The sequence below is a fragment of the Phascolarctos cinereus genome, unplaced genomic scaffold (assembly GCF_003287225.1).
Source record: "Phascolarctos cinereus isolate Bilbo 61053 unplaced genomic scaffold, phaCin_HiC Scaffold_5;HRSCAF=322, whole genome shotgun sequence".
Classification (NCBI taxonomy): domain Eukaryota; kingdom Metazoa; phylum Chordata; class Mammalia; order Diprotodontia; family Phascolarctidae; genus Phascolarctos; species Phascolarctos cinereus.
Window position 1 is genome coordinate 366421441 of NW_027555958.1, and position 25686 is coordinate 366447126.

Below are 25686 nucleotides of genomic sequence, written 5' to 3' on the forward strand. Positions count from 1 at the left end.
TGTGTTTAGCTTCCAGTGAGGATCCTGAGCTTACTTGCAGTGTTTTTGAGCAGTTAGTGGAAAATGAATATGCTCCCTAATCTGTGCAGGTTTTTTTTTTTTCCCAGAGAGTGTCTACATGCTCTCCATGAAGATGGAGAAGGGACCTAAGTGCCATACAGTACCTTAAGTTTTCCAATGTGGCGCTTTGTAGGGCTATGGTTTCACTGTTTAGAAGCCTCTTTGAGGCTGCTCTCAGTGGCCTGACTTGGATTCTGGCTGTCATTCCTTCCTCGAAGTTAATGGGAATAGACTGGCAGGTGAGATGGGCCTAGGCCAGCATGAACAGAGATAACTGGCTTTGTTTCCACAAAGCGAGTATGGGTTAAGAACAGTAGGGACAGACAAAGAATCAGTCATTAGTCTGCTGAACTTTTGCCTGCTGGCAGCCATGCAGAACTGAGACAACTGGGGTCCAGAAATTTCTTTTTTTATGAGCCAAGGAAAAGTTGCATTCTTTATATTTATGTGCAAATATTCAAGCAAAAGTGGCCTGAGATACAACCATAAGAATGCAATAATGTCTAAGCCTTGTTAGCTCATTTGATATTGAGTATGTTTTTGTTCCATTTCTCTACATTCAGAATATATAATCCTTAAGTTTGGTATCTAAGCTGCATCATAGTATCTAAGCAATGATCTGTAATTTCTGAAAATAACACCTTCTATAAAGACATGTCCTGCTTTAAGAAAAAAAAACACCAACAGCTATCATGAGCCTAGAATGTGAATGGACAAAATTATTAAACAAGGGGTGATTATTTATATCATGGATTTTCAAAATATAAAAGTCAAGTCTCTTCACCACTCTGGACCTCATTTTCCTTTTCTTTAAAATTAAAGGGTTGCAAAGAGGTCAAAGACAGAAAAACATGCCTTATAAACCCAAATATTTATAGCAGCATTTTTTGTGGTAACAAAAAAGAGAGAAAAAGTAGCTACCTATCTACTGGGGAATGGCTAAATAGATTATGGTAAATGAATGTAAGAAAATATCTCCTTACTGTAATGTATGATAAATATGAAGAATAAAAGCATGGACTTATTGACCCAAAGTAAGCAGATAAAAGAAAATTATGTTCACGCAGTGACTACAACCATATAAATGAGAAGAGCCAAAACAAATAAAGAAACAAAAAAATCCAAACCCTCTAATTATTTTAAATTATTTTTTTGATATCTTTTCTTTTTATATAACCTTAATTTCCCAGTATCTCCCATCCCTGTCTCTTACAACAAATTATAAAAATGAGAAACAAAATATGTGAGCAAAAATAATCAATACATCAAACAAATCTGATGTTATATGCACTGTTACACATCCATAGTTTTCTACCTCTGCACAGAAAGGTTGTTATAGGTGTATATTCATATCTCTTGTGGTGGTGGTGGGGAAACAATCTGCGTAATTACAATTTCACAACATTGATTTTTTAATTTTGTTGTAGTTCTTTCTATTTATTTCATACTGTTTTGGTCATTGTGTAGATTGTTTTTCTGATTTTGTTTCATTTTGCTTCCATTCATATAAGTTTTCCACTGCATCTGTTTTTATTACATTCATTTTTTTTTTATAGCACAATCAAGTCCATTACATTCCTATACTAAAACTGATAGGGACATTCCCCAATTGATGGACATCTCTTTTGTATCCAATTCTTTGTTACTACGAAAAGTGCTGCTGTAAATATTTTGATGCATATGAGGTCTTTTATTTTTATGATAAATGTTCTTGAGATAGGTAACTAGCTAAGGGATCACTGGATCAAAGAGTAGGAACATTTTGGCCACTTTCTCACCCTAATTCCAAAATGCTTTCCAGAATAGTTGGACCAACTCACATCCCCACCAGCAGTGTATCAATTTGCAGATACAGTGTAATGATAATAACCAAGCTTATTCCGGGGGGTTGGGATGGGAGAGAAGTGAGAAAGTGCCCTGCATTTTGTTCTTTGGAGAGATTGGGGACTATACTTCAGAAACAGTGTTATGTACTATCAGCAAGGTTGATATGTTGGTTTTTCTGAACTGTTTTTTTTTCTCCCTTCTCTTTCCTTTTAAAATTTTGTTAAAAGGGTTGACTCACGGGGTGGGAGAGGGGAGAAAGACATATTTGTAAAAGAAGGTAAAGCAAAAGATGTCATTAAAGTAAACAGAAATAAGTAAAATGAGAGTTAGACTAGATCAGTGGTGTCAAAATCAAATAGAAATGGTGCTCACCAATGTATACATGAGGACCCCTGTGGGTGACATATTGACTTAGCTTTAAAATGTAATGTTATCTATGTTGTATTGTATTTTCATCTTAAAATATTTTCCAATTACATCTTTATGTGTTGTCCATAGCACTTAGGAGTATTTTGGGCTGTATGTGGTCCACTCTTGTAGTTTTAGTATCTGGTGAGCCTAAGAACCTATCCCTTAATAGAATAATTTAAGAAGAGACAGCCACTATTGCCCTAAAAGCTTTTAGGGTAATAAGAACAACTCTAGCCAACTTCTCCTTGGTTTCTTGATGGAAGATGGAAGTTTGGAAGAAGCAAACACTGAGATTCTTTTTAAAAGCCCTGTGGGTCAATTTAGTCATGTTTCTTCTAAAGAAAAAAGAACTCTGTTCCATAAGAGGGATTCCCTTCATTATATTCATTAATATATCAAATGTTTACTAAGTACCTACTCTATACCAGGCACTGTTAGACATTTGGATTACAAAAACAAAATCAAAATTGTCTCTGCCCTCAAGGGGCTTATGTTCTGTTTGGTTTAAACAGTAGGTACACAGGTGAATAAATACAAAATAATTTTTTGGGGGATAACTGCCAACTTGGGCTAGAGATGCTATGAAGTGGTGGTGAGGAGGGAGAACATTCTAGGAAAAGGGGGACAGATTTTGTAAAGAGATAGGCAGTAGGATGCCATGTACAAGTAATGGCAAGTAGGCCAGTTGGACTAGAAAGCAGAATGAGTGATGAAGAGTAATGTTAAAGAAACTTGGAAAGGTAGGTTGGAGCCATATTATGAAGAGCTTGGAGAGCCACTGCTGTTTCTCAATGAAAGAGTTCATATGTTCAGAACTGTAATTTGGGAATATCACTTAACTAGCTATGTGGAAGATGATTGGAGAGGGGAGAAACTTGAGCCAGAGAGACCACTTAGGAAACTATCTCTATACAATAGGTAATAGCTGATGAGGGCCTAAACTAAGAAGATGATTGTGTGTTAGTGGAGAAAAGGAGATGGTTGTGAGACACACTGTGGAGGTAGAATTGACAAGACTTGACAGCTGATTGGCCATATGGAGAGTGAGGAGAGAGGATAACTCTTTGAAATTGTAAACCTGAGTGATTGGAAGGACGATGGCACTCTAAGAAGAAATAGGAAAGTTTGGAAGAAGGGGGTTTTTAGAAAAAAAATAAAGAGTTCTATTTTAGATACATTGAGTTTGAGATACCTTTGGTACAGCCAGTTGGAAAAGTCCAATAGGCAATTGTTGATTCCAGACTAGAACTCAGGAGAGACACTAGGATTGGTTAAGTAGATGTGGAAGTCTTCTGCAAAGAGATGATAATTGTAACCTACAGGAGCTAGTGAGTTCTCTAGGTACAAGAGTATAAAGAGAGAAGAAGACCCCAGATAAAGCCATAAATAGGGGTAAGGACATAGGTGATGATCTAGCAAAGGAGATTGAAAAGGAGCAGCCACATAAGTAGGAAGAGAACTAAAAGTCATGAATGTCTTAAACTAAGGGAGGAGAGAGTATTCAGGATCAGGGAGTGGTCAACTATATAAAATGCCACAGAAAGTTCAAGAAGGATGAGGACTGAGGGGAAAAAAAACATTCTATTCAGTGGTTAAGAGGTCATTGGTAACCTGGGAGATAACAGTTTAAGTTGAGTGATGAGGTCTGGTGAGGTTGGAAGCCAGATTGCAAAGGATCAAGGAGTGATTAATAGGAAAGGAAGTGGAAATTACAAGGGTAGACAGCTTTTTCTAGGAGCTTGACTGTGAAAGGTAAGAGGTAAAGGACAATAGCTTGAGGTTATGGTAGGGTCTAGTGAAGGGTTTTTTTTTTAAGGTGGGGGAATAATGTTATTCTAATAACATTATTAAAGATCTTCTATTTTGCTTTCCTACAAAAAAAAGTCTTTTTTAGGACTCCCTTGTGTCTCTTCTTCACCCTACCCCTTCCCAGTTAAATTTGTGGAAGAATTATATAGAAGATCCCTCCTTGGGTATGACTTTTTACCCACTTCCTTCTCTATAGTTAAGGCTAATTGGGAAGCTTAGCTTATGAGAACAACTCATGTATATTGGAAACCTCTGATTTTTAAATTACAGATGTCCTTATATAGGGAGTGAATTGTTATCACCATGGGAAAAATTATTCTAAAGCTTCCCCCAACTTGTCCTTGGGATGGGGCTTACTGCTGTCTTGAGGAATAATTTTAGCCCAAAGCTCTGAATGGCCAAGACTTGTGATTTGGGGTATTGTGTCATTATCATTCTTTAGAGGGCTGTCTTTTAGGTCTCTGGGCATGTCTGGCATCAAAACAGGAGCTCTGTTTCATGATACTAAAAGAATCTCATAAGCACCAGGATAGCGGGGCATGTAGCTTCTCTTGTTTAGGTATGTGCTAGCCTAGGATTATCTTACTCTGTCCAATCCCCTCATTTTACATAAGGAAAATTATCCATAAGAAAGTTTGGTAACTTGCCACCATAAGCCAGTATCAAAGTAGAATTTTAACCCAGATCCTCTGACTCAGAGTTAGTTTGCTTTCTGCTGGATGCTGCTGCCCCAAAGAACACTTTGACAGGATTTGAAACTATACGGGGAAAGCTCAATGGATTTCAAGTAAACAAAACAAAATTTGACAAAATATAAAATAAGTACAAGAATAAAAAAGAAAAATCCTTCTTTGGTGAAAAGTTCACTAAGGGCTGTACAAATTGATTTGTCTGTGGAAAAGGCTAAAGGTAGTTTAATAAGTGCCTTAGGCATCTGAGGGGTTGAAATGGAGTTTCTCAAGAAGAGAAAGCTTCCCAAAAGGCTAGGTTCAGACTCACATCCTGTTGAAATGGTTAATGGGTTCATCTTAGTCAGGAAAGGAAATAGCCGCAAGGCAAAGGTGTCTGGGATGCTGTATAACTCACTGAAGACTGTCAAGGGCAAATTTAGCTCAAATTTAGTTAGCTCAGCCATGTGTAAAGCACTGAATAAACAAATAGCCTTTCTCCAGTCCAGAGCCCCATTGCTTAGTGCCTATAAATATCTATTTAATACAATGGGAGTTAGATGCATATGCATACCTAGACCACCTAAAATGGCATCACCCACATGGAAGACATCATAGAATCTGCTTCCAGGAGACTGGAGAACCAGAACATACATGGACATTCTGCATTGTTGTAACGTGTTTGGGAACAGTCTTTTTCCATTGACTGAATGGCCAGAACTGTTTGAGTCTTTAAGACTGCCTGATTGAGCAGCCAGGACTTTTATCTGCTTTCCTGTCTAAGGATCACTCACATCATGCAGTAAGTGGGGAAGGACTGAGGACTGCCTCTTCCCTATCCTGTCTCCCCTGTTAGGCTATGTGGCCCTGAGAAACGAGTGTAGAGTTTTGGCCTTTTCTTTTATCCTTTTCAGTTCTAGGTACAGAGAAAGTAGTCTCCATCCTCAAAGCTCTGACCACAGAGATCCAGGAGTCCAGCAGTGAAGACCTAGAGAGCTAAAGTCTAGGGTTGCTAACCTAGAGGACTTTGGAGTTGAACTTGGTGGGACTAATGTAACTTAGGAATCAAGTTAAGTTATAAACCTAATTCCCCTACCTGTCCCCATAGATTGCAGTGGTATGGAAGGGATGATGTCCCCAAAGTATTGGGAAAAATTGTTTGTATGTTCTTTTTGTTTAAATTAAATTTTTTTTTTCAATCAGCAAAATCTGCCTACTCTGTCTCCCATCTCTCACGGAGAAGAAAAGAAAAACAAAACCTCTGTTACAAATATGTGCAGTCAAGCAAAACAAATTTCCGCATTGTCCACGTTCAAAAGAAATACCTGTATGTCTACATCTGTATCATCTCTTTATCTCTCTAGCTGTCTGTCTGTCTATTTTGTTCTTTACTCTGACCCTTTCTCTTCCATTAGGAAATGGGTAGCGTGTTTTATTATTAGTCCTCTGGATTTTGTGCTTGGTAATTAAACTGATTGAGAGTTCATAAATCTTTCAAAGTTGTTTGTCTTTACAATGTTGTCATTGTATAAATTGTTATTCAGGTTCTGTTTACTTCTCTCTATATCAGTTCACAAAATTCTTCTAAGTTTGTTTTTTCTGAAACCACCCTCTTTATAATTTCTTATGGCACATAGCATTCTATCACATTTATATACCATAACTTGTTCAGCCATTTCCCAGTTGATGGGTGCCCCCACAGATTCCTATTCTTTGCCATTTCAAAAAGGGCTATAAATATTTTTTTATCCATCCTTAGAGTTTGTTTTGCTTAGGACCAATCCCTCCTTTAATCTACTCTCCCTCTAATTACCTCTTCTCGCTTCTCCCCTTCCCTCCCATTTCCCTGTTAAGTGAAATGTAGTTCTGTACCAAACTCTGTGTGTATGTGTGTATTCTTCCTCCTTTTGACCAGTTCAGATGAGGAGGTTCAACTGTTGTCTAGACCCTGACCCCCTTCCTTCTTGTTTTCATAGACTTCTACTTGTGTACAGTGCCTGGCACATAGTAGGTGCTTAATAAAAATTTGTTAACTGACTGAATCTGTCCTCACTCTAATTCCCCTTTTCCCTTCTTCCTTTTCTCTCCTATTTCTCTGTTGAGTGAGGTGTTTTTCTGTACTGAACTCTGTGTGTGTGTGTGTGTGTGTGAGTGTGTGTGTGTGTATTCTACAAACAGTTCAGACGAGAGTGAGGTTCTAGTGTCAGCCATTCCCTCCTCCTTCCTCCCTGTTTGTATAGATTATGTAAGATAATTTTCCCTAACCTTCCTTTATCTTCCAGTTTTCTTCTTCCCCTCCCTTTGCACCCTTCGTTTTAAACATCAAGTCATAACAGAACCATTCCCAAGTCTTCTGTTTAATGAGACTTCCTCTGTGATAGAACCTCTATGATTTAAAAAAAAATGTCCTCATTCTTCCAGTCAACTTCATGAATTCAGACTTTATGTTAGAGTTGGACTCTGTGCCCTTCTGGTGGGTATGTTTGGACTGGACCTGTTTTTTGCTTTCTTGAGATATTGACTACTGTGTTATTCTAAGTTCTCAGGGATGGCTCAGACTGGGAACCTGTAAGATTTCAGTGTTTTCACAGTGGTCTGATCTAGAATAAAGTTAGATCATAGACCCCTTTTCTGAGCTCTACAAGTAGTTGACCCAGGTTGGGGTCTGACCTACAGTAAACTGCTGCTACATTCAGCTAGTATTTGTAGTGATAGAATTGTAAGCTTCCTAGGAGATTCTGTCTAAGATTCTTGCCCTGGTAATTCCTCTTCAGGCTTCAGATTGGGCTAGAAGTTGGAACTGAGACCCTGCTCCTAGGTTCTAGAGCACAACCTTGCTGCTTGCTTCTGAAATTGTTCCTTGCTGTGTATGTAGCCCAGGGCTTGAACCTCTCTTTTTCACCATCCCTAGACTGGAGAACCTTCCTCAGTCTACCCTGGTTTGTGATCTGGAACTAGGTAAGGAACTGAACTTGAGTGACAAAACTTCTAGTTGGGCTCTGTTCCCACGTAGGGCACAATGTTGCAATGCCCCAGCATGGGTCTGAGCTTTCATCTTATGCATCATACAGTCTTGTGCTCTTTCAGTCTCAGTGTCCTTGAAGGCTCCTTGTGGCCTGACACTTCTGACCAGAACCTGACCCTTTTCCACCCCCTGCCAGTGTCCACAGATTTGTGTGTCTCTCTGTCCCAACCTGGCTTGGAAAAATGACTTTGTATGACTTTTTCTTGGATTTCCCTATCAAGATTACATCTGGTACATTTTGTAGATCTGCTTTGTGTAGTTTTGGTGGGGAGCTCAGCTGGACTTCTTTCTGAACTCCACCATCTTGTCCCTTCTGAGTGATGTAGTTATTCTTAACATATTTTTTGAAGCAGTAAATAAGTAAAAGCTAATCTTTTAGGTGGTTAAGTGGAACTGGGGTGCTGGTTACTGGGTCCTAAAATGAAAGTAACATAATTGGTTGGGGTGTGAGCCAATGGCAGAGAAGAGAGACTTCCAAACCTCCTCAAGGTCCTGGACATAAAAATGTAGCAAATCTGGCCCTGGCTTTCTTCAAGTCTCTACTAAATCCAATCTTTCTACAAGAAGTCTCTCCTAGTGCTCCTTAGAGATAGGAGCTTCTCTCTGAGATTATCTTAATTTATCCTGTATATATCTTGTTTGAGCATAGCAGGGAGTGGGCTTTTTTTCCCTTTCTTTGCAACTTCACTGCTTAGTAAAGTGCCTGGCACATACTAGGCACTTAATAAATGCTTGCCTGTTGATTTGACTCAGATAGTGGGGCCAGAGTCAACCCATGTTACATTAATATAATCAACAAGTTATAGTGGATAGTGTGCTGGTCTTGAAGGCAGGAAGATCTAAGTTAAAGTCATGTGACACTGGGCAAGTGCTTAGCCAGTCCAACCCACAGAGTCCTCATCTGTTAAATGAAGGTATTGGATCCGATGGTCTCTAAAATCCCATCCAGCTCTAAATCTATGGTCCAAATGACAAGTAGGATCTTTACTTTTATTGAGGGATAAGGGATAAGAAGACTTGGAGAACCACTTAAAGCCAAAGTATAAGGAGCCTAATGAGGCTCAATGAAAATTGAAAACAAATTACTTTCGAAACAGACATGTGATAGAATGTTATAACATAGCAGAATGTAGGCTCCTTGAGGACAGGGACTGTGGAAGTTTTTGTATTTGTCTCCTTAGCACTGAGAGAAAAGCCAAGTATATGGTTGATGCTTAATAAATGCTGGCTGAATTGAATTAACCTGAATAAGGCAATGGAAAAATGTGATCCAAATTACAAAGCTATTTATATGTGATTCTCCAGGATCACTGCAAGGACTATTGAAATGATTTTTTCTGTTTCATTTGCCTACACACATTGACCACTATGACCAGTTAGAGTTTCTCTTCTGCTATGCTGATCTTCAAAGATTCATTCTGCAAGGACTGAGTAAAGGGGAGGGATGGAACAGGAACCCTTATGGAACAGAACAACAGGATGTGGATGAAATCCTACCATGATACATTTGGCCTTTGCCAGTCATTGTGTGATTCTCACACTGTTGGCCCTCTTGTTAGTTGCAGCCGGGAAAGTGAGAGCCCTGCTATCTGGACCAAACCAGCAGTAAGTGTTTGCTTAATTGCTGCCTTATCACAGTTGATAATTATTTAATGATTTCTCTTCTTCCTGACACAGTCAAGTTTGGGATATCATTAGACCTATTGCCTGTAGGGATCGCTGCTGGGCTCTGTGGAGGGTCTAACAACCACAGTGCTGGATTCAAGGCACCACCTTGCCCTTCAATAAATGACCTTATGACCGAACCACATGGAAAAGGGAACACAGTGATGTTGGTACAAAAAACACACCACTCTGGTACAAATGGGATTATTTCTCTGCTAGTCTTCCCTTTTCAGTAGGATAGTTATATCCTCTATGAGGTGAAGAAACATGAATAAATTAAACAAAAACCAATCCAAGATAAAAGCAAGCAAATAAACTTGACATTGCCTTTTAAAACAGAATTCGACCGGTCCCAGAGGGCAAAAAAGCCTGACAGTGGTGTTGGAGAAGAGATGAGCACAGTGTGGATTATCCCATAGGGCAATTGGATCTTCATCTAGGGGAATGAGCAGAGAAGAAAGCATCAAGGGCTTGTCATTGTTCGAAACATCTTGATAGTATGGGCTCGTTTGGAGGTTGTACACTCTGAAAGAATATCCTAGTTTCTTTGAGTAGTGGAATGTATGCAGTGGAAGTTTGACAGTTATTTCTTTAACCATCAGGGAGTGCTGCTGACTAGGTTAGGGCCATCTTACGCTCACTCTGATGTTTTGTACTACATCTAGCAGCAGAGGGTGCACTGGGAAACACCAGGCTCCCCATGGTTTTCTAAGAGATGTCTTTCTCTGTCCCCTAGCTTTGCCCTCCATTCTCCCCACCCTAAATGTCTTTAGTGGGTTATAGTGGTTATTGCTGGTGTTGTTCATCCTTCATTCTTGAAGAGGACCAATGACATCAGGAGGGTGATGTCTTGATTTGCAAAGGAATTGGATTTAAGTGAGGCAAAGTCACCAGCCTCGCTCTCTCCTCCAGAGTCTTGGAGTCCAATGGCAAGATATAAGTCAATCTTAATGAGGCATTGATACCTTCTCCTTTGGCTTTGTCTGCTCTGACCAAGCCTCTAGCTTTACTTCCTTATCACATGTTTATCATAGGCCACCCTGGCCAGTACCCTCCCTAGCCCTTTATCTCTTTCCAGATCATAAACTTGGTGGGCATGTACACCTTTAGCCTCATAGTTTCAGCCAGCTAGAGACTCTGGACCAATGTCAACTGAATCATGGTAGAGATAAAATATAACTATACCCTTTCTGTTGGTCAGATTTGTTAGTGTGAACACTGAGTTTAGGCTCCCCAAATCTAAGTGGGCATAGAGTAGCATGATAATAATACTATTTTAACTCACCATTTTTATTGTGCTTTATATATCTTTGTTCTTTTGGTCATCATTACAACCCTGCAGGACCATACTATGTGATATGGTTACACAGTAAGTATTAAAGGCCAAATTGGAACCTAATTCTCCTTGACTTCAAGTCCAGTGAATATTCTCAGATTGTTAACCATAATATAGTGGATAGAGTTGGTCTTGAAACTAAAGAGACCTGCGTTCAAATTCTGCCTCTGATGCAGTGACCTTGGATTTAACTTGCATCTCTCCTAGGCTTTAAGTGACAGAAAAGGTGCTGATGTACATTGGGATAGGGGATTTTCTCTTCTGGGAGTTCCCTATACCCAAAGAAATCATAGGTCCTGTTTGCATCCTTGTATTCCTCTTATCTCCTATAGAGTAGGAATGATTATGTATCCTTTCTCAAAAAGTCTGCTCTGCACTCTTGGTCAAGAGAGACTGCCTCCTTATTTTTCTATACTCTATAATGGGGGAGTTGTTGGAAGTTTCAGCCTTTTTGGCTCAAAGACGCCTAACTGGTGGGGGCAGAGGAAAGGGGAAGATAAAGGAACTGGAGTGAAGTATCCTGAGTGAGGTTGTTCCAAAATTGGATAGGGCAGCAATTAGACCCTATCCTATCTTAAAAAGATAAGATGATGTCATGAGGAACTCCCAAATGAAGAAACATGGTACCTATTGAGATAGGTACCTTCTCTGCAACTTACAATTCTAGAGAGACACCTAGAACACTGAGAATTTAAATAATTTGCCTAGGGACACACAGACAGTATTTTTCAGAGGTTGGACTTGAAACCAAGTCTTTCTGGCTTTGAAACCTCAGTCTTCTCATCTGTAAAATGAGGGTAATAATAGTACTTACCTACCAAGGTGGTTGTGAGGACCAAATGAGTTAACATATGTAAGACACTTTACAAACCTTAGAGCACTTCATAAATGCTAGCTATTATTGTCCAAGCTGACTATATAATCCTCAGTCAGTCAGGATACCTCAGGCAGACTCTCATGCTATTCAGCTCCTCCAGAAATGGTCTACACTTAAGGAGCCTTTTAATAGCATCACTAAACATTAACTATGTGTAGAGCCCTTATGAAAGAAATAAGATCCTGTTCCTGACCTGGAGGTGCTTTTACGATAATTGAGAAGAAGAAATAGATGTTCCCTAAATGGTCTGAGAACCTCCGAGAGCATGCTAATTACAGTGCTGTAAAAAGTTAATTCAGTACACTACAATTAGAAGGGAATATGGAGCTGTGTAAGCAGCTTAGAATTTACTTCTTTTTTATGTATGCTCATTGTCTATTTTAAATAGTTTTTGGAACTTAAAAAATTCCTCATGAAAGGCAACAGAGTATAGTGATGAGAGGAATCAGAAAGACCTGGTTCTAAGTCCTGTCTCTGACCTGTACTAACTAACTGACTGTGTGACACTGGGCAAGTCACTTCACCTCTAATGACCCAGGCAACTGTATAACTCTAAGTTATAGGCCAATTGCTGATATGTCTGGGTGTTGTAGGGAGTGCCATACCAGGATGTTTCCAGTGTGGATTAAATCACAGGTCTATACCAAAAAAAATAGCAGCCTTTAAAAGCAACATAACAGTTTAAGTCTTTCAATGAAATCAATCTTTTCCCCCTTTATTTATTTATTTCTTTTATTTTTAATTTATGGAATAAAACAAGCATTTATGTAACAACATAATAAGAAAGATGATTGCATGTGAAACTGCAAATCTGTTCTGTACAACTTGCTATTCTTTTAAAATATATATATATATAATCGTTATGTGAATTTTTTTTCCTTTCTTTTTCTTCCCTCCCCCCTTTAGAGATGGCTACCATTAGATACAAATAGGTATATATATGTATGTAAACATGTATGCATATGTATATTCCATATATACATATATAAAATTATTTAAACATACTTCTATTTATCAGTTCTTTCTCTGGATGCAGATAGCATCTTTCTTCACATGTCCTTTATAGTTGATTTGGTTATTTGTAATAGTCGAAGTGACTTATTCACTCAAAGTCATTCGTAAAACAATATTGTTGTTACTGTGTACAGTGTTCTCTTAGCTCCGCTCATTTCACTCTTTATTATTCCATGTAAGTCTTTCTATTTTTTCTAAGATCAACGCGTTCATAATTTCCTTATAACACAAGCAGTCTTCCATCACAATCATACACCATGACTTGTTCAGCCATTCCCCAGTTGAATGGAATCCCTACAATTTCCAGTTCTTTGCCACCACAAAGAGAGGTGCTATAAACATTTTGAAACATGTAGGTTCTTTTCCTTTCCCCCTAATCATCTTTGGAAATGAACCAGGTAGTGATATTACTGGGTCAGAGGGTCTAGGCAGTTTAGTAACTCTTTGGGCATGATTCCACATTGCTCTCCAAAGTGTTGGATCACAAAATGATGCACTAAACACTGAGCACATTTAAGTGGCCAGAAGACATGGAAGAAAGGTGTAACCAGTTGGTTAAGAATTATTTTCTGTTCCTGGAATTACTTTGGCATCCAGAACTGGTTGTCATGATTAATCAACATTTATCGAGCTCTGGATATAAAACAAAGCAGTCTCCCTGGGTTCTCTCTCCAACCAGGGCCCTAGTGGGAAGGGAACTTGTAAATCCTCCTAGGCTGTTAGATTAGCACTCTGACCAATGACTTCAGAGACAACAAGAGGACACTTGAATCTAATCAGAGGGTGCTAGACGCTAATTAGAGTGAGGTGACCTCCACAGAGGAGACTGGGCAAATTCCTAGGATGCCAAATCCCTAGACTGTGTAGCTGTGGGCTTAGGCCTCTGCAGCTCCCTTCTCTGTCTCTAAAATTACCAAAAAATAATTCAAGTTCTTCCTGGGTTATCTCACAAGTGGCCAATTAGCTTGTGGTTTAAGAGCTTTTATTGTTTTGAAATACGGGACATGGTTGGGATGGAAGAAGTGGGATGGTATAGTACAGTGGAAAGGAAGCTGAATGTAAAGTTAGGGGGAACCTTGAGTCAACTCCATGGCATTTGTTATTTGGTTATGACCTTGGGCAAATAACAACCTCACTGGGGCTCAGTTTCCTTGTAAATAAAATGAAGTCAGACTAGATGGTCTCTAAAATCCTGTCCAACTCTAAATCTATGATCCTATAATCCTAGTTGCTGGGCTTAGAGACAGAAGGGACCTGAATTCAAATCCGATCTCTGACGCTTAACAGTTGCATGACTATGGGGTGGTCACAGTCTTTCTGAGGCTTAGCTTTCTTATCTGTAAAGCAGTGGTAGTACCATCTTCACTACTTATATTGCAGGGTGGCTGTGAGAATCAAATCTGGCCTCAGATACTTCCTGGCTGTGTGACCTTTGGCAAGTCACTTAACCCTGTTTGCCTCAGTTTCCTCATTTGTAAAATGAGCTGGAGAAGGAAATGGCAAACCACTCCTATGTCTCTGCCAAGAAAACCCCAAATGAGGTCACAAAGAGTAGGACACAACTGAACAACAGCAACACATAGCTCTTTAAGGTTTGCAAAGCACTTGACATATGTTATGCCAGTAGATCCTCCCAACTACCCTATAGATAGGCACTATTTTTCCCATTTTACACATGAGGAGACTGAGACAAACAGGATTAAGTGACTTGATCAGGGTCACATGACCAGTAAACCAGTTTAAAAAATCAGAAATAAGATTTGAACTAAGATTTTCAAGTCCAGAATTTTTTCTACCTCACAGTTGGTATAGACCAAAAAAATCCCCCAACTCCCACTCCTCAAAACAAACAAAAAAAACAAGCCAGTATCTCTCGTAGAAGGGCTGAAGAAATGTAAGGTACTTGATTTGAAGAAAAGAAAAGCATTAGGGAGCAGGAGAAGAGGGACTGCTCTGGGGAAGTGATACCAGGGATCACCGTGATATCAAGGGATAGTCATGGTGTTCTTGTTTTCTAGGTGATCTTTACTAAAGGTTCTCTACCATCCCAGAAAGAAGTGCTGTAGGTATTTAGGATGTTTAAGCATAAGAATTAGATTTGGAAGGGGCATGGGAACTTGGGTGGGGTTGTTTGTTGTCTTGTCCTTGAAGAGGTGCTACGAGATACTGGAAGAAATGTAGACTTGGAAACAAATGTCCTGATTCCAAGTCTTGTTGGAAAGAGATGCTTGGTAAATGAACATTCTCATCTTTGAGAATAGATGATGACACTTCTCTTTTCTTGGTAAAGAGACAGAGAATTACGGGTGTGGAAAGCTGCACATTTCATTTGTACTTAATTGTGTTTATTTGTTTTGGTTAAAAGGAAGGGGAGAAGATCAAGACATAGCTGTCGTATGAAAATCAAAGACCTCAGTAAAAGTTCTTTTTTAAAAAAGTTATATTTAAGCTCTAAAGTACTATGTAAACATCAGTTATTATTATTGGTAACAAAAATGCTGCTTGTCAGTGGGTGGTGTTCAACTTGGAATGAGGAGATTTGGGTTCAAATTCTGCCTCTGACACTTACCAGTTGTATGACTCTAGGTAAGTTACTTAACTTTGGGAAGCCTCAGTTGCCTCACCTGTGAAATGGGGATAATAATACCGGTGATACCTAACTCATGGAGCTGTGGTGAGGCTCCAGTGATAGAATGTATATGAAACACTTCATATACTTTAAATGGCCAGAAGACATTATAAAAGCTATATACATCTCAGCTATTAATGAAATTAAAATGGTGGCTTTCAGGAGCTTCAGCAAGTTCGGTGTGCTAGGTGACAGAGTATTCTCATGCAGCTGTTCAGTCTTTGCTACTGAGTTCCCTTGAGGAGTTTCTTTTCAACACTAAGGGCTGTTGCCAGGAACACAGATGAAGTCGCTGTGGGACTTTCCTTCACGCTCTCCTGCTTAGGAAAAGCCCTGGAGATGAGTGTGAGGTCTGAATGGGCTTAAGAAGCAATAAAAATGATTTTATAGACACATTTGAGAGAATATTTTGCAAAATTTATCCTTTCGAATGTTGATTAGGTTGTTTACCTCAGGAAAAAGAAGTATTCATTATAAAACCCCTTTGACATCCAGTCAAATCATTAACCCAATTCCATGGCCAGGCATTAATATTTCTATTCTTCTAACACACCAATAAGTCTTCGGGAGATGTGTTCCTCATCCTTGGATACTGAGGCCAGATAGTTCAGTTCAAAACAAGTAACCACATGGGCCTTAGAGTAGAGGGTGTTCTGACCCGGGCAAACACATATGAACTGTTTATTTTACAGCTCCTTTAATGAACCTAAACTTCTTCTGAAACAAAGGCCCATCTTTGTAATACCAGTACTTAACCTATGTTCCTATTGTATGGTGGCAAGTAATGGAGAGATGCATGTAAGTAAGGATGTAGATAGGGTTCAACATATAACAAATAAAAACCTATGAAGGAGAACAGGAGAAAAATATATCTTCAAAGAAATAAATTATAAAAAAAATAAAACATGCTGGTCACATGAAGAAAATGTAGGACAGCCCATTGTGTTTTACTGGTACTTTTATGATGTCAGAGACAACTAGGTGGCACAATGGGTAGTGCATTGGGCCTGGAGTCAGGAAGATTATTATTATTACTATTATTAATAAAAAGTACATTCTGGATACTTTGGAAAGGGAGAGTAGAGGCACAATAGAAATAAAGAAAATATAATTTTTGCTAATGAGGAGATAAAACACATACACATGAAAAAGGATTTAAAGAAATTAACAAAATAATAATAATCAATAGATATTAATTAAATATAGGGTGATCTCTATATATGAGTTCTGAAGGGAAAAAAGTAAATACATGACTACAATCAGGGAAAGCTTCCTGGAGAGAGCTGCATTTTGAACAGCTCTGTCTGCAACACAGTCTTGATGCCCCAGTAAATCATCTGAGGGATAAGTTGAATTTAGCATATTGGTCTACTGATGTCATAGCACCATATTCATTGAAGGTACTCAGTATATATTTGAAAACTGGAAGAAAAAACCTCTTTCCACATACATATTCTTCATATTAAAAGATCAGAGAAAACAAAGCTAATATGCATTGCCCTATATGTAAGAAAAGAGAAGTTTATAAGTATATATTGAGTCTGAAATTTTCCATGTCAGCTACTCTTAAAGGACTCAAGGAATGTTGACTCCCGTATATTACTTCACTACAAATTTAGAAAAAAGATGAAATGAAAAGACGTTAGTAAGAATTTCTAGGAACCCAGGATTCAATTTAAAGTGACAAATACAAGATTTTGTCTTACAAAGCTTTAGAAGGAATTAAAAGTTAAATAATACCCAAAGAAAATTAGTCCAGTATTATTCTTTCACTTGTTCATTCATTCATTCAACATATATTTATTCAACTATTTTGTATAGAATGAGCAACACACTTGTGGGTGCTCTGAGCAAGATTAAAGTAAATTAGATGCTGGTATATGATTGTTCTTGGGGAGTTTTCAATCGAGTGTGGGAGATGAAATGTACACAACCATAATACAAGGGAGATTGTGTCAAGTACGAAAAAGTTGCAAAGTGGCTGAAGTAGATCAGGGTAGGGAAAGATCACTTCTACCAGGGGATATCTGGGAAGGTGTAGCAGACGCCAGCATCCACTACTATGTTTAATCTCCGGTGAGGCAAAAAAGAGAGAAAAAGAAAGGAAGAAAGAAAGAAAGCTAGAGAGAGAGAGAAAGAAATCATGCGGACCAGGAGGTAGCAAGTTATGAACAAGCTCCGTTTATTGATCTGAGGGTTAGGGTTATTCTACCCCATTCGTGGGAACAGAACCCAGAGTAGAAAAAGCAAGTATCAACAATTAATTTTTCTCATGGTAACAGTAACTGGGGGGAGGTTCCCCCCGGAGTCATCTCCTCACTTCCCGATTATCTTTCAAGGTTTATTGAAAATCCTTCATCCTCCCAAGGGACAGACAGCGCCTGGAAGAGGTCAGAGAGCCTACATTCTGACCTAGACAGCTCTTAGATAATGGACAGGAACAGGAACAACCGGACCTGACCTATATCTTCAAACCCATCAGTGCAAGCCCTCAACAGGAAGGCTCCATAGAGAAGACGGCATTTGAGCTGGACCTTGGAAGCTGGATAGAATTTCTATAGAGAGAAAGAAGATTGAGTTGTAGTGATGGGGCATCCCAGGGCAGAGAAAACAGTGGAGCGTATGGTCATGGTGAAACAGTGTTCCTGGGGATGGACAAGATGTTCTTAAGGAGCAGCTAAGATGCTATGGGGTTTCAAACATTTTGATCATCATCCACGGTCTTCATTTCCTGTAGTTCTCAATCATATGTGATGCAGTAAGTCAAATATTCAGCAATTATGTGTAATCTGATCATAATGTTATTGTTTTAACTTGAATATACAGAATCACAGGATGTGAGAGCTGGAAGGGATATGAGATCATTTGTTGTAGTACAACCCTCTCATTTTACAGATGAGAAACTGAGGCCTAGCAAGGTGAAACAGTTTGCCCAAGGGTCACACAGCTAGTCAGTGGTAGAGCTTGAACTCAAACCTAGGTCCATGTTTTAGACTTTGTTCTATGTTATCTCTCTTGGCAGGTTATAATTTAAGAGATCTCAGCAGCTTGGTTGAACTTGCTTTTGGAAAATTCCCTGAATTAAAAGAAACAAAAACAAACTACTTTGTTGCTGAAAACTGGGAGAGAAAGGGTTAACTTTCCTGGTAGAAATGTTCACTCAGTGCTCTGAGGGGAGTTTAGAAGAAGAATAACACATCTATGGGAGTCTACTACAGTTACAAAGATGACCTGTGAAGTCTGAGAATGACTGATAAAGGAATGAAAGCTCTTATTTGACCTGAAGGGAAAGTCCCAGGAAGAGAGACCAGAAGGGAAGCTCAGTTGGAGGGCTCGACTCTTATTATAATCATGGAATATTTGTAGGATGGAGCCATTTTGTCTGGGAGAACAAAAATAATATGAGTGGAAAGCTATTGTTTTTCGACATCTAGCACCTCATCCCTACCTCCTTCTTTGTAATCTCAATGTCTCAGTCCATAAAAGACCCTTCCTTACATTTATTTAGCCTTTCCTTTCTGAGTTCCCTTTCTTGAATTTTATGATTCTATGACCATTTTTATTAAATAATTTTGACTCAGTAACTGGGGAATTTTTGATATATAGCTAGTTTGTGTTGTTGAATATTAGGTTATTTAAGCCTGTCCCTGGTTTGTTTTTCTGTCTTTTTTTTTTTTCAATTTGGGATGGGCTTCAAAGGCAGGGGGGATAGGAATAGAATAGAAAAAAGAGATAAAAATACAAAGAAAAGAGGGTTATTAAGGGATCTTTTAAAAAATGCAGAGAACTGAAGCCAAGGCAAAAAGAAGCACAGACAAATGGGACAGCTTTGAAAGCTACAAATCTAATTTATTATATACTTCAAAATTGAAGCAAGCTCTCTCTCTCTCTCTCTCTCTCTCTCTCTCTCTCTCTCTCTCTATATATATCTATATATATATATATATATATATATATATATACATATGATAGAGATCTGAAGTTTCATCTAAAATCTTTTTCTGTTCCGTTATGTATATAGAAATACTCACTTTATTTGGTATATGTTAGGTTTAGAATAAAAAATAATTTAAAGCCTGTCCTTAAAATTTTTAGGGATGATATCAGTTATGAGATATATACAAGTCAAGTCCAAAGATCTGGAACTTGAAGGGGTTCTTAGAGATCACCTAGACCAGGGGTGGGGAACCTGTGGCCTGGAGGCCACATGTGGCCCTTAGTCAAAGGGCCGCACTTGAGGACGAAGAAAACCACACGTGGCCTTTTGAGGCTTCAGGTTCCTAACCCCTGATAGGCTAATGCCTTCATTTTACAGATAAGGAAAGTAAAGCTGAGAAAAGTGAACTGATTTGCTCAAGGTCACACAACTATTAAATAGCAGAGACAGGATTCAAATCCAGGTCTTCTAGAGCTCCTTCCACTATAACAAGTTAATGAAAGAAATTTTAGAGACTGATAAAGGAGATTTGAATGATAATCCTTTACCTTTTGGGGGTACTTTTCTGTTGATTTTTTGCATATTTCTGTCTGTTAATCCAGATCAACAAGTTAAACAAAACTGTTAAACATGCACTATCTGCAAATTGGGAAGTAGCCCAACTTTAGTGGACAGAAGACAGGCCTTGTAGTCAAGATCTAGGTTCAAATCCAAGTTTGGGCCTTTAATGAATATGTATACTGGCCTTATGACCCCTGACAACTCACAATCTCTCAGTGTCCCAGGCAAATCTCCAAGACTATAAGTCACAGAGAAGTCATGCATCAGCATTGGCGGAAGGAATTTCTTCCTGAGAATTCCTGACATCAGTGAAATAGAACTAGTACCCTCAAAATGTTAAGAGAACTGGAATGTTGAGATTTTCTACCTCCATCACTATTAAAATAGAAAATAATAAATTTAAAAATAATTCTTAGCACAAATTGCTAATTTTTAAAATTCTCTTTTCTCAAAAATTGATTTTTTTTCCAGAACATATGTTTGAATTTCAACTCTGCCACTTTACCAATGTGACTATGTACAAATTAGTCAATTACTCAGTTTCTTAATCTGTAAAATGATGTTGTGGATGGAGTAGATGAACCCCCTCTCACATTAAAAACTGAAAGAGGAAACATTATAATAGATAAGCATAGTCAAGTAAAACAAACCCCCACAATGTAAAAATATATGTTTCTTTCTTCACCTTCTACCCTTCACCTCTTTGTCAGAAGGTGGGTAACTTGCTTCATTATAGGTCCGCCAGAGACATGGTTGATCATTGAATTCATCAATTCATCATTAATTCTTTCTGAGTTGTTTTTTTCTTACAATGTTTTTGTCCTTTTATAAATAGTTCTGGTTCTATTCACTTCTCAATGCATCAGTTCATACCGTCCAAATTTCTCTGAAATCATCTCTTTTGTAATTTTAATAGTTTTCATTTACATTCATATATCATAATTAATTTATCCATTTGGCAGTTGATGGCCACCCTTTGATTCTAGTTCTTTTCTTTTCCCCCCTTTTAATTCCTCCTTCAGGAAGAGAAAGTTTGTTTTACTTGTGGCTACTCCTTTTTTGGGTATTATTTCTACTCTTAACATCCCTTCTTCTTCCCTCCTTGTTTCTCTGTTGAGTTTAATATGTTTCCACACCAAACTCTTGTGTATGCATGTGTGTATGTTCAACTTTCTTTTGTATGTTTCCAATAATGGTGACATTCATCTGATACTTGCTCCCCCTACCTTTCCTCCTTATTTGTATATTCTCCTATATCCTGATATGAGAAATAGCAAGTTCTACTGCCTTCTTTCTCCTTCCTACTCTAGTGTATTACTTTTACCCTCCCTTTTCTTTCATCCCTTAAAATCCTAGACTAGAACCAACCAACAGATTTAGGGTACAGAATAAGCCATACTATATACATAAACAATACATATATGCTAATATATGTATTTATATGTGTATTTGTGTGTGTTTTATGATGTATATTTATATGTATATGTGCATTGGCATATATTAGATTTAGTGTGTAGAATGAGATATACTATACATGTGTATGTATGTCATACCCCATTCTACACCCAAAATCCATCATATCTCTGTGTAATGGATGACATGTTTCATCATTGGTGCCCTGGAATCATGAAGTTATTATATTGATCTTAGTTCTTACAGCTTTAAAAGGTGTTTTTATAGTATTACTGTTATTGTATAAATTGTTCCCCTGCTTCTGTTCCTTTCGTTCTTCATTCTCTCCTCCACACCTTTTATTTCATTTTTATGTCTTGCTTCACTTCTTGTAGACATTCATGCAGTAAATTCTACTACATTCGTGTAGTGAAAAATACACTTTTTCCCTTTGAGTTATTACTTGCTCTTGTTATAGTTCCTCTCTCCTTTTGGGGGCTCTCTAGTTCTACAATAATTTTTGATGCTGGTTGGTGCTTTAAAATTTCATTTCCTCATCTTTATTTCCTGAAATGGGCTTTTGTATCAGCTCCATATACCACCCCCTGCTGTACTTTTGCGTGGGGTGATTGTCCCTGCTTAGTTTTGCCCTATATTCTTTGGGCTCCTCTGCTGACTTCTACCTACTAGGCTTACTGCGCCGCGCCCCCCCCCCCATTTTTGAAGTTCAGAACATTGCATCTTCAGGGACCTCTCTGGTGTATCTGGCCAGAATGGTAGGGACCTCACAATTCCTGGACACTTGGGCTGTATGGGTCTTGATGCTTTGATTGCTAGACCTCTTGGGGCTTTCCAGGTCCCTATCCTATAGGTTTCTGATGATTCTGGGCGTTCTGACCTTCCTAGGACTTTTAGGGTAGGGTTATACTCTTTCTGTTCCAAGACACAGAGCCCTGCAGCCTACGCATGTCTCTGGTATCTTTCTGTCTGTGCTGGGAGGGTAGGCTTGTTTTCCTGTACTGGTGCTTCTTTGCCTGGGAGCTCCCTTTCCTGTTGCTTTTGTGTGGCCTTCTGATTGAGTTTTAATGCACTTCTGGGGTGAAAGAAGTGACTTACTGTAGTTACTCATTAGATTTATTGATCATTATTCAGTCTGGTGAGAATCTTGGGTTTTTGCTGTATGTAGGACATGGACGGTCTGCCCATCATTCAGGCAGCCATCTTGGCTAAAAGTCCCTACAGCATTTGTTTCAAGCAATATTTGATATTCTGAAATTGTCCTGAAACAGTAGTATTTTCAATTCAAAACCTTGTGAGTTGTTTATCTAATAACAAACACACATAGAATATATTGGAGATGATGTTGGTAGGGATGGCATATGTATTGAAAATATACTTGAAGAGAAATTTTTTTTTCTTGTGGGAGTGGAGCTAACCATATTTAAATATGCTTAAGTATTTACCATCTGGTTCTTCATAAATTATTTCTTATGTATGCCTTTAGTAATAAAGTACTCATTACCATCTTGAGTTTGATACCAAAGAACTATATTGGCCATACCAGGGAAAATGTACTCAGCAATCTTTGCTGTACTAAAAAGGAGTGACCAGGATACTTAAGGGGCAACGAGGTCACTCAGTGGATAGAGTGCTGGGCCTGGAGTCAGGAAGCCTCGTCTTTCTGAGTTCAGATCTGGCCTCAGACACTTACTAGCTGTGTGACCCTGGACAAATCACTTCACCCTGTTTGCCTCAGTTTCCTCATCTGTAAAATGAGCTAGAGAAGGAAATGGCAAACTGCTCCAGTATCTTTGCCAAAGAAAACCCCAAGGGGGGAAATGTAGAGTCAGACACGACTGAAAACAACTGAACTGAAAAAATAAAAACCTTAAGGCTCCATTCACAGTGAGACTTGTCTCAGAAATTTAGCTATAGGATAAGAAAGGCCATTAGAGGTCAGCTGGTACAACCTCCTGATGCTGCAGATGAGTAAACTGTGGCACAGAGAGGTGCAGTTACTTACCCAAGGTCATAGATGTAGTAAGTGTTAGAGTCAGAATTTGAACTCATGACCTCTAACTTCAGCACTCTTTCCCCTGGACCATGTTGCATTGTGAGTGTCAGTTATGGGGTTGATTTGTATGTTGAACTTGCATTCATATCACAGTATTTTAAGGATCTCTGTTCTGGTTGTACTATTTACAATGACTTTTTTTTTTTTTTTGCTTGGCACTTTCAGGAGCAAGCTAAAAATTATAAGTAAGCAGCTAATATTTATGACTATCCAAAAAGCATCTTCTATAACTTGGCCATCTGCTATTAGGCCCTGAAGTTTTAAACTAATGTCTTTTTGCCTAATTAGCCAGCACACATGACTTATTAATAACATGTCTAACAAATATCAATAAATAGTTATAATTATAGCTAATAATAATTGGCTAATAAATACCTGACATTTGTTGAGCACATTAAAATGTGTTAATATATTATTTTATTTAAGTCATATGACAATCCTATAATGAAGGCACTATAAACATCATTTTCCCCATTTTATAGATAAAGAAATGGAGTATTTCAGACATTCAGTGACTTCCTTATGGTCATGTAGCTAATAAGTGTCAGAGAGAGGATTTGAACCCAGGTCTGCCTCCAAGTCCAAAACTCTAGGAGGGGAGGAGCAAGGAGGGAGTAAGTATTTATTAAACTCCTGCTCTTTGCCAAGTACTGTGCCAAGAGTTTTACAAATATTTCATTTGATCCTCATTTGATACAACCAAGCTACTTGTTCAGCTAGTAGGTCAGAAACATCTAGCGACTTGCCTGCTACTACTGTTGAGTAAGGGCTACCAGTTCCATGATATCATGCCTGAATGTATTGGCTATTATAAAAGTTCATATGGTCCATAGGAATATATTTTTCTGATCATGAAGTCCACTTCTGGGGAAAAGAAAATATTGTCTGCTACTATTCCAGGGTTATATTATAAGGCCAATATGGGGTCATGGGATGCCTGAATTGGAATGATTTCAGAAATCATCTAGATAAGAAATGTAAAAATTATGGCCTGTGGGCCATACAACATTCCCCAGTACAACCTGAACTAGATTAAAATATAATTTATATCTGATTTCAATGTTTTGATGTATTAATAAAAAAGAAATACATAAACATTTGTGGTTTTCTAAGTCAATATATGGCCTACAGGGATCTTTATGTATAATTTAGTGGCCTCTGTTTCTATTTGAGTTTGATACCACTGCTCTAGATCAACTCTTACCTAAAGAAAGAATTGAAGAAGGAAATGGCAAACCACCTAGTATCTCTGCCAAGAAAACCCCAAATGGGGTCACAAAGAGTCAGACATGACTGAAAGGACTGAACAACAACAACAAGAAAAAAGTAAAAGTCCTTTCTACCATCTCTCTGTCGAGTGGTCATTCTACTGCTTTTTGGACATCTCCAGCGATGGAGAACTTATAACTTCATTCTATTATTGGACAGTTCTAGTAGTTTTCCCTAATATTAAACTAAATTTTTCCTTCCTGGAATTTTTACCTATTGCTTTTTAATGCTGCTGATTAGAATCACACAAGATAAGTAAGGATGACTCAACCTTCTCTCCCATCGTTTCCGTGTCTGTACCATTGTATGATGAAAATCATAACTGTTTAAAATGAAGCCCTGCAAAATTGTCTATGAATCATTAGAGACAGCTTCACTTATGTTCAGTAGAATTGTAGTGTTAAGTACATTTGGTTTTAGCCTGATTCTTTGAAAATTGGTATCCCAAGTAGGTCACTTTAAGTTTTACCATTCAATTAACCAGAAACTCTAGTCCTTGAACGTTCTAGATAAATGAAAATCTACTTTTCTCTGAAATAGGGCCAGCCTCAGAGGAACTGAAAGAAAGAGTAGTGGTGGCACTGTTTTTTGCCTTGTTATCTTACCTGAGTGACCTAGGTAGACTAGTCTATTTCTCCCCCTCAACATAGGTCAGATAAACTCTTTGAATGCCTTCCAGTAAAAAGATCAACCAGTACAGTATTACTCTGTCTATCTGAATGATGCATGGAAGTGGTTATGAGTGTTTTTGGGTCTAGAGAAGTCATTAACAGCTGGATTATAGCCCATAAGGAAGAAGAGTTAATAATAAGCAACTTCAACAAAAGGAACCTCACGTGACTTCTACTAGGTTCTCCAGATGTTTCCTCTTGGAGCCTAGTCCTTTTAGTCTTATCTGGATTTGAGACCCTGCCAATTCCCATCCTTCCTTCCAACTGTGTCCTTCAGTCTGCTGGGGCTAAGAGAATAGAGACAATATGTTGATAATAGAAATTAGGAAGGCTCCAGGCACCATTTGCTTATGCACCCATAAACAGTAGGTTGTTCTGTTATTAAATGTCTCAGAATACATTTTTGACACCATATTGGCAAAGAATATGGGCCTTTATGTATGTGTGTTTTGTGTGTGTGT

At 38.4% G+C, this 25686-nt stretch overlaps 1 long non-coding RNA gene across 1 annotated transcript in view; it reads left to right on the plus strand.

The window, feature by feature from the left end:
* The first annotated feature begins 5128 nt into the window (after nt 1–5128).
* The window catches only part of LOC110222696 (uncharacterized), a 38893-nt gene continuing 18335 nt past the window's right edge, over nt 5129–25686 (plus strand). Inside the window, exon 1 of the long non-coding RNA XR_002328464.2 lies at nt 5129–5577. This is a non-coding gene — a long non-coding RNA (uncharacterized LOC110222696). The remainder of the gene's footprint in view (nt 5578–25686) is intronic.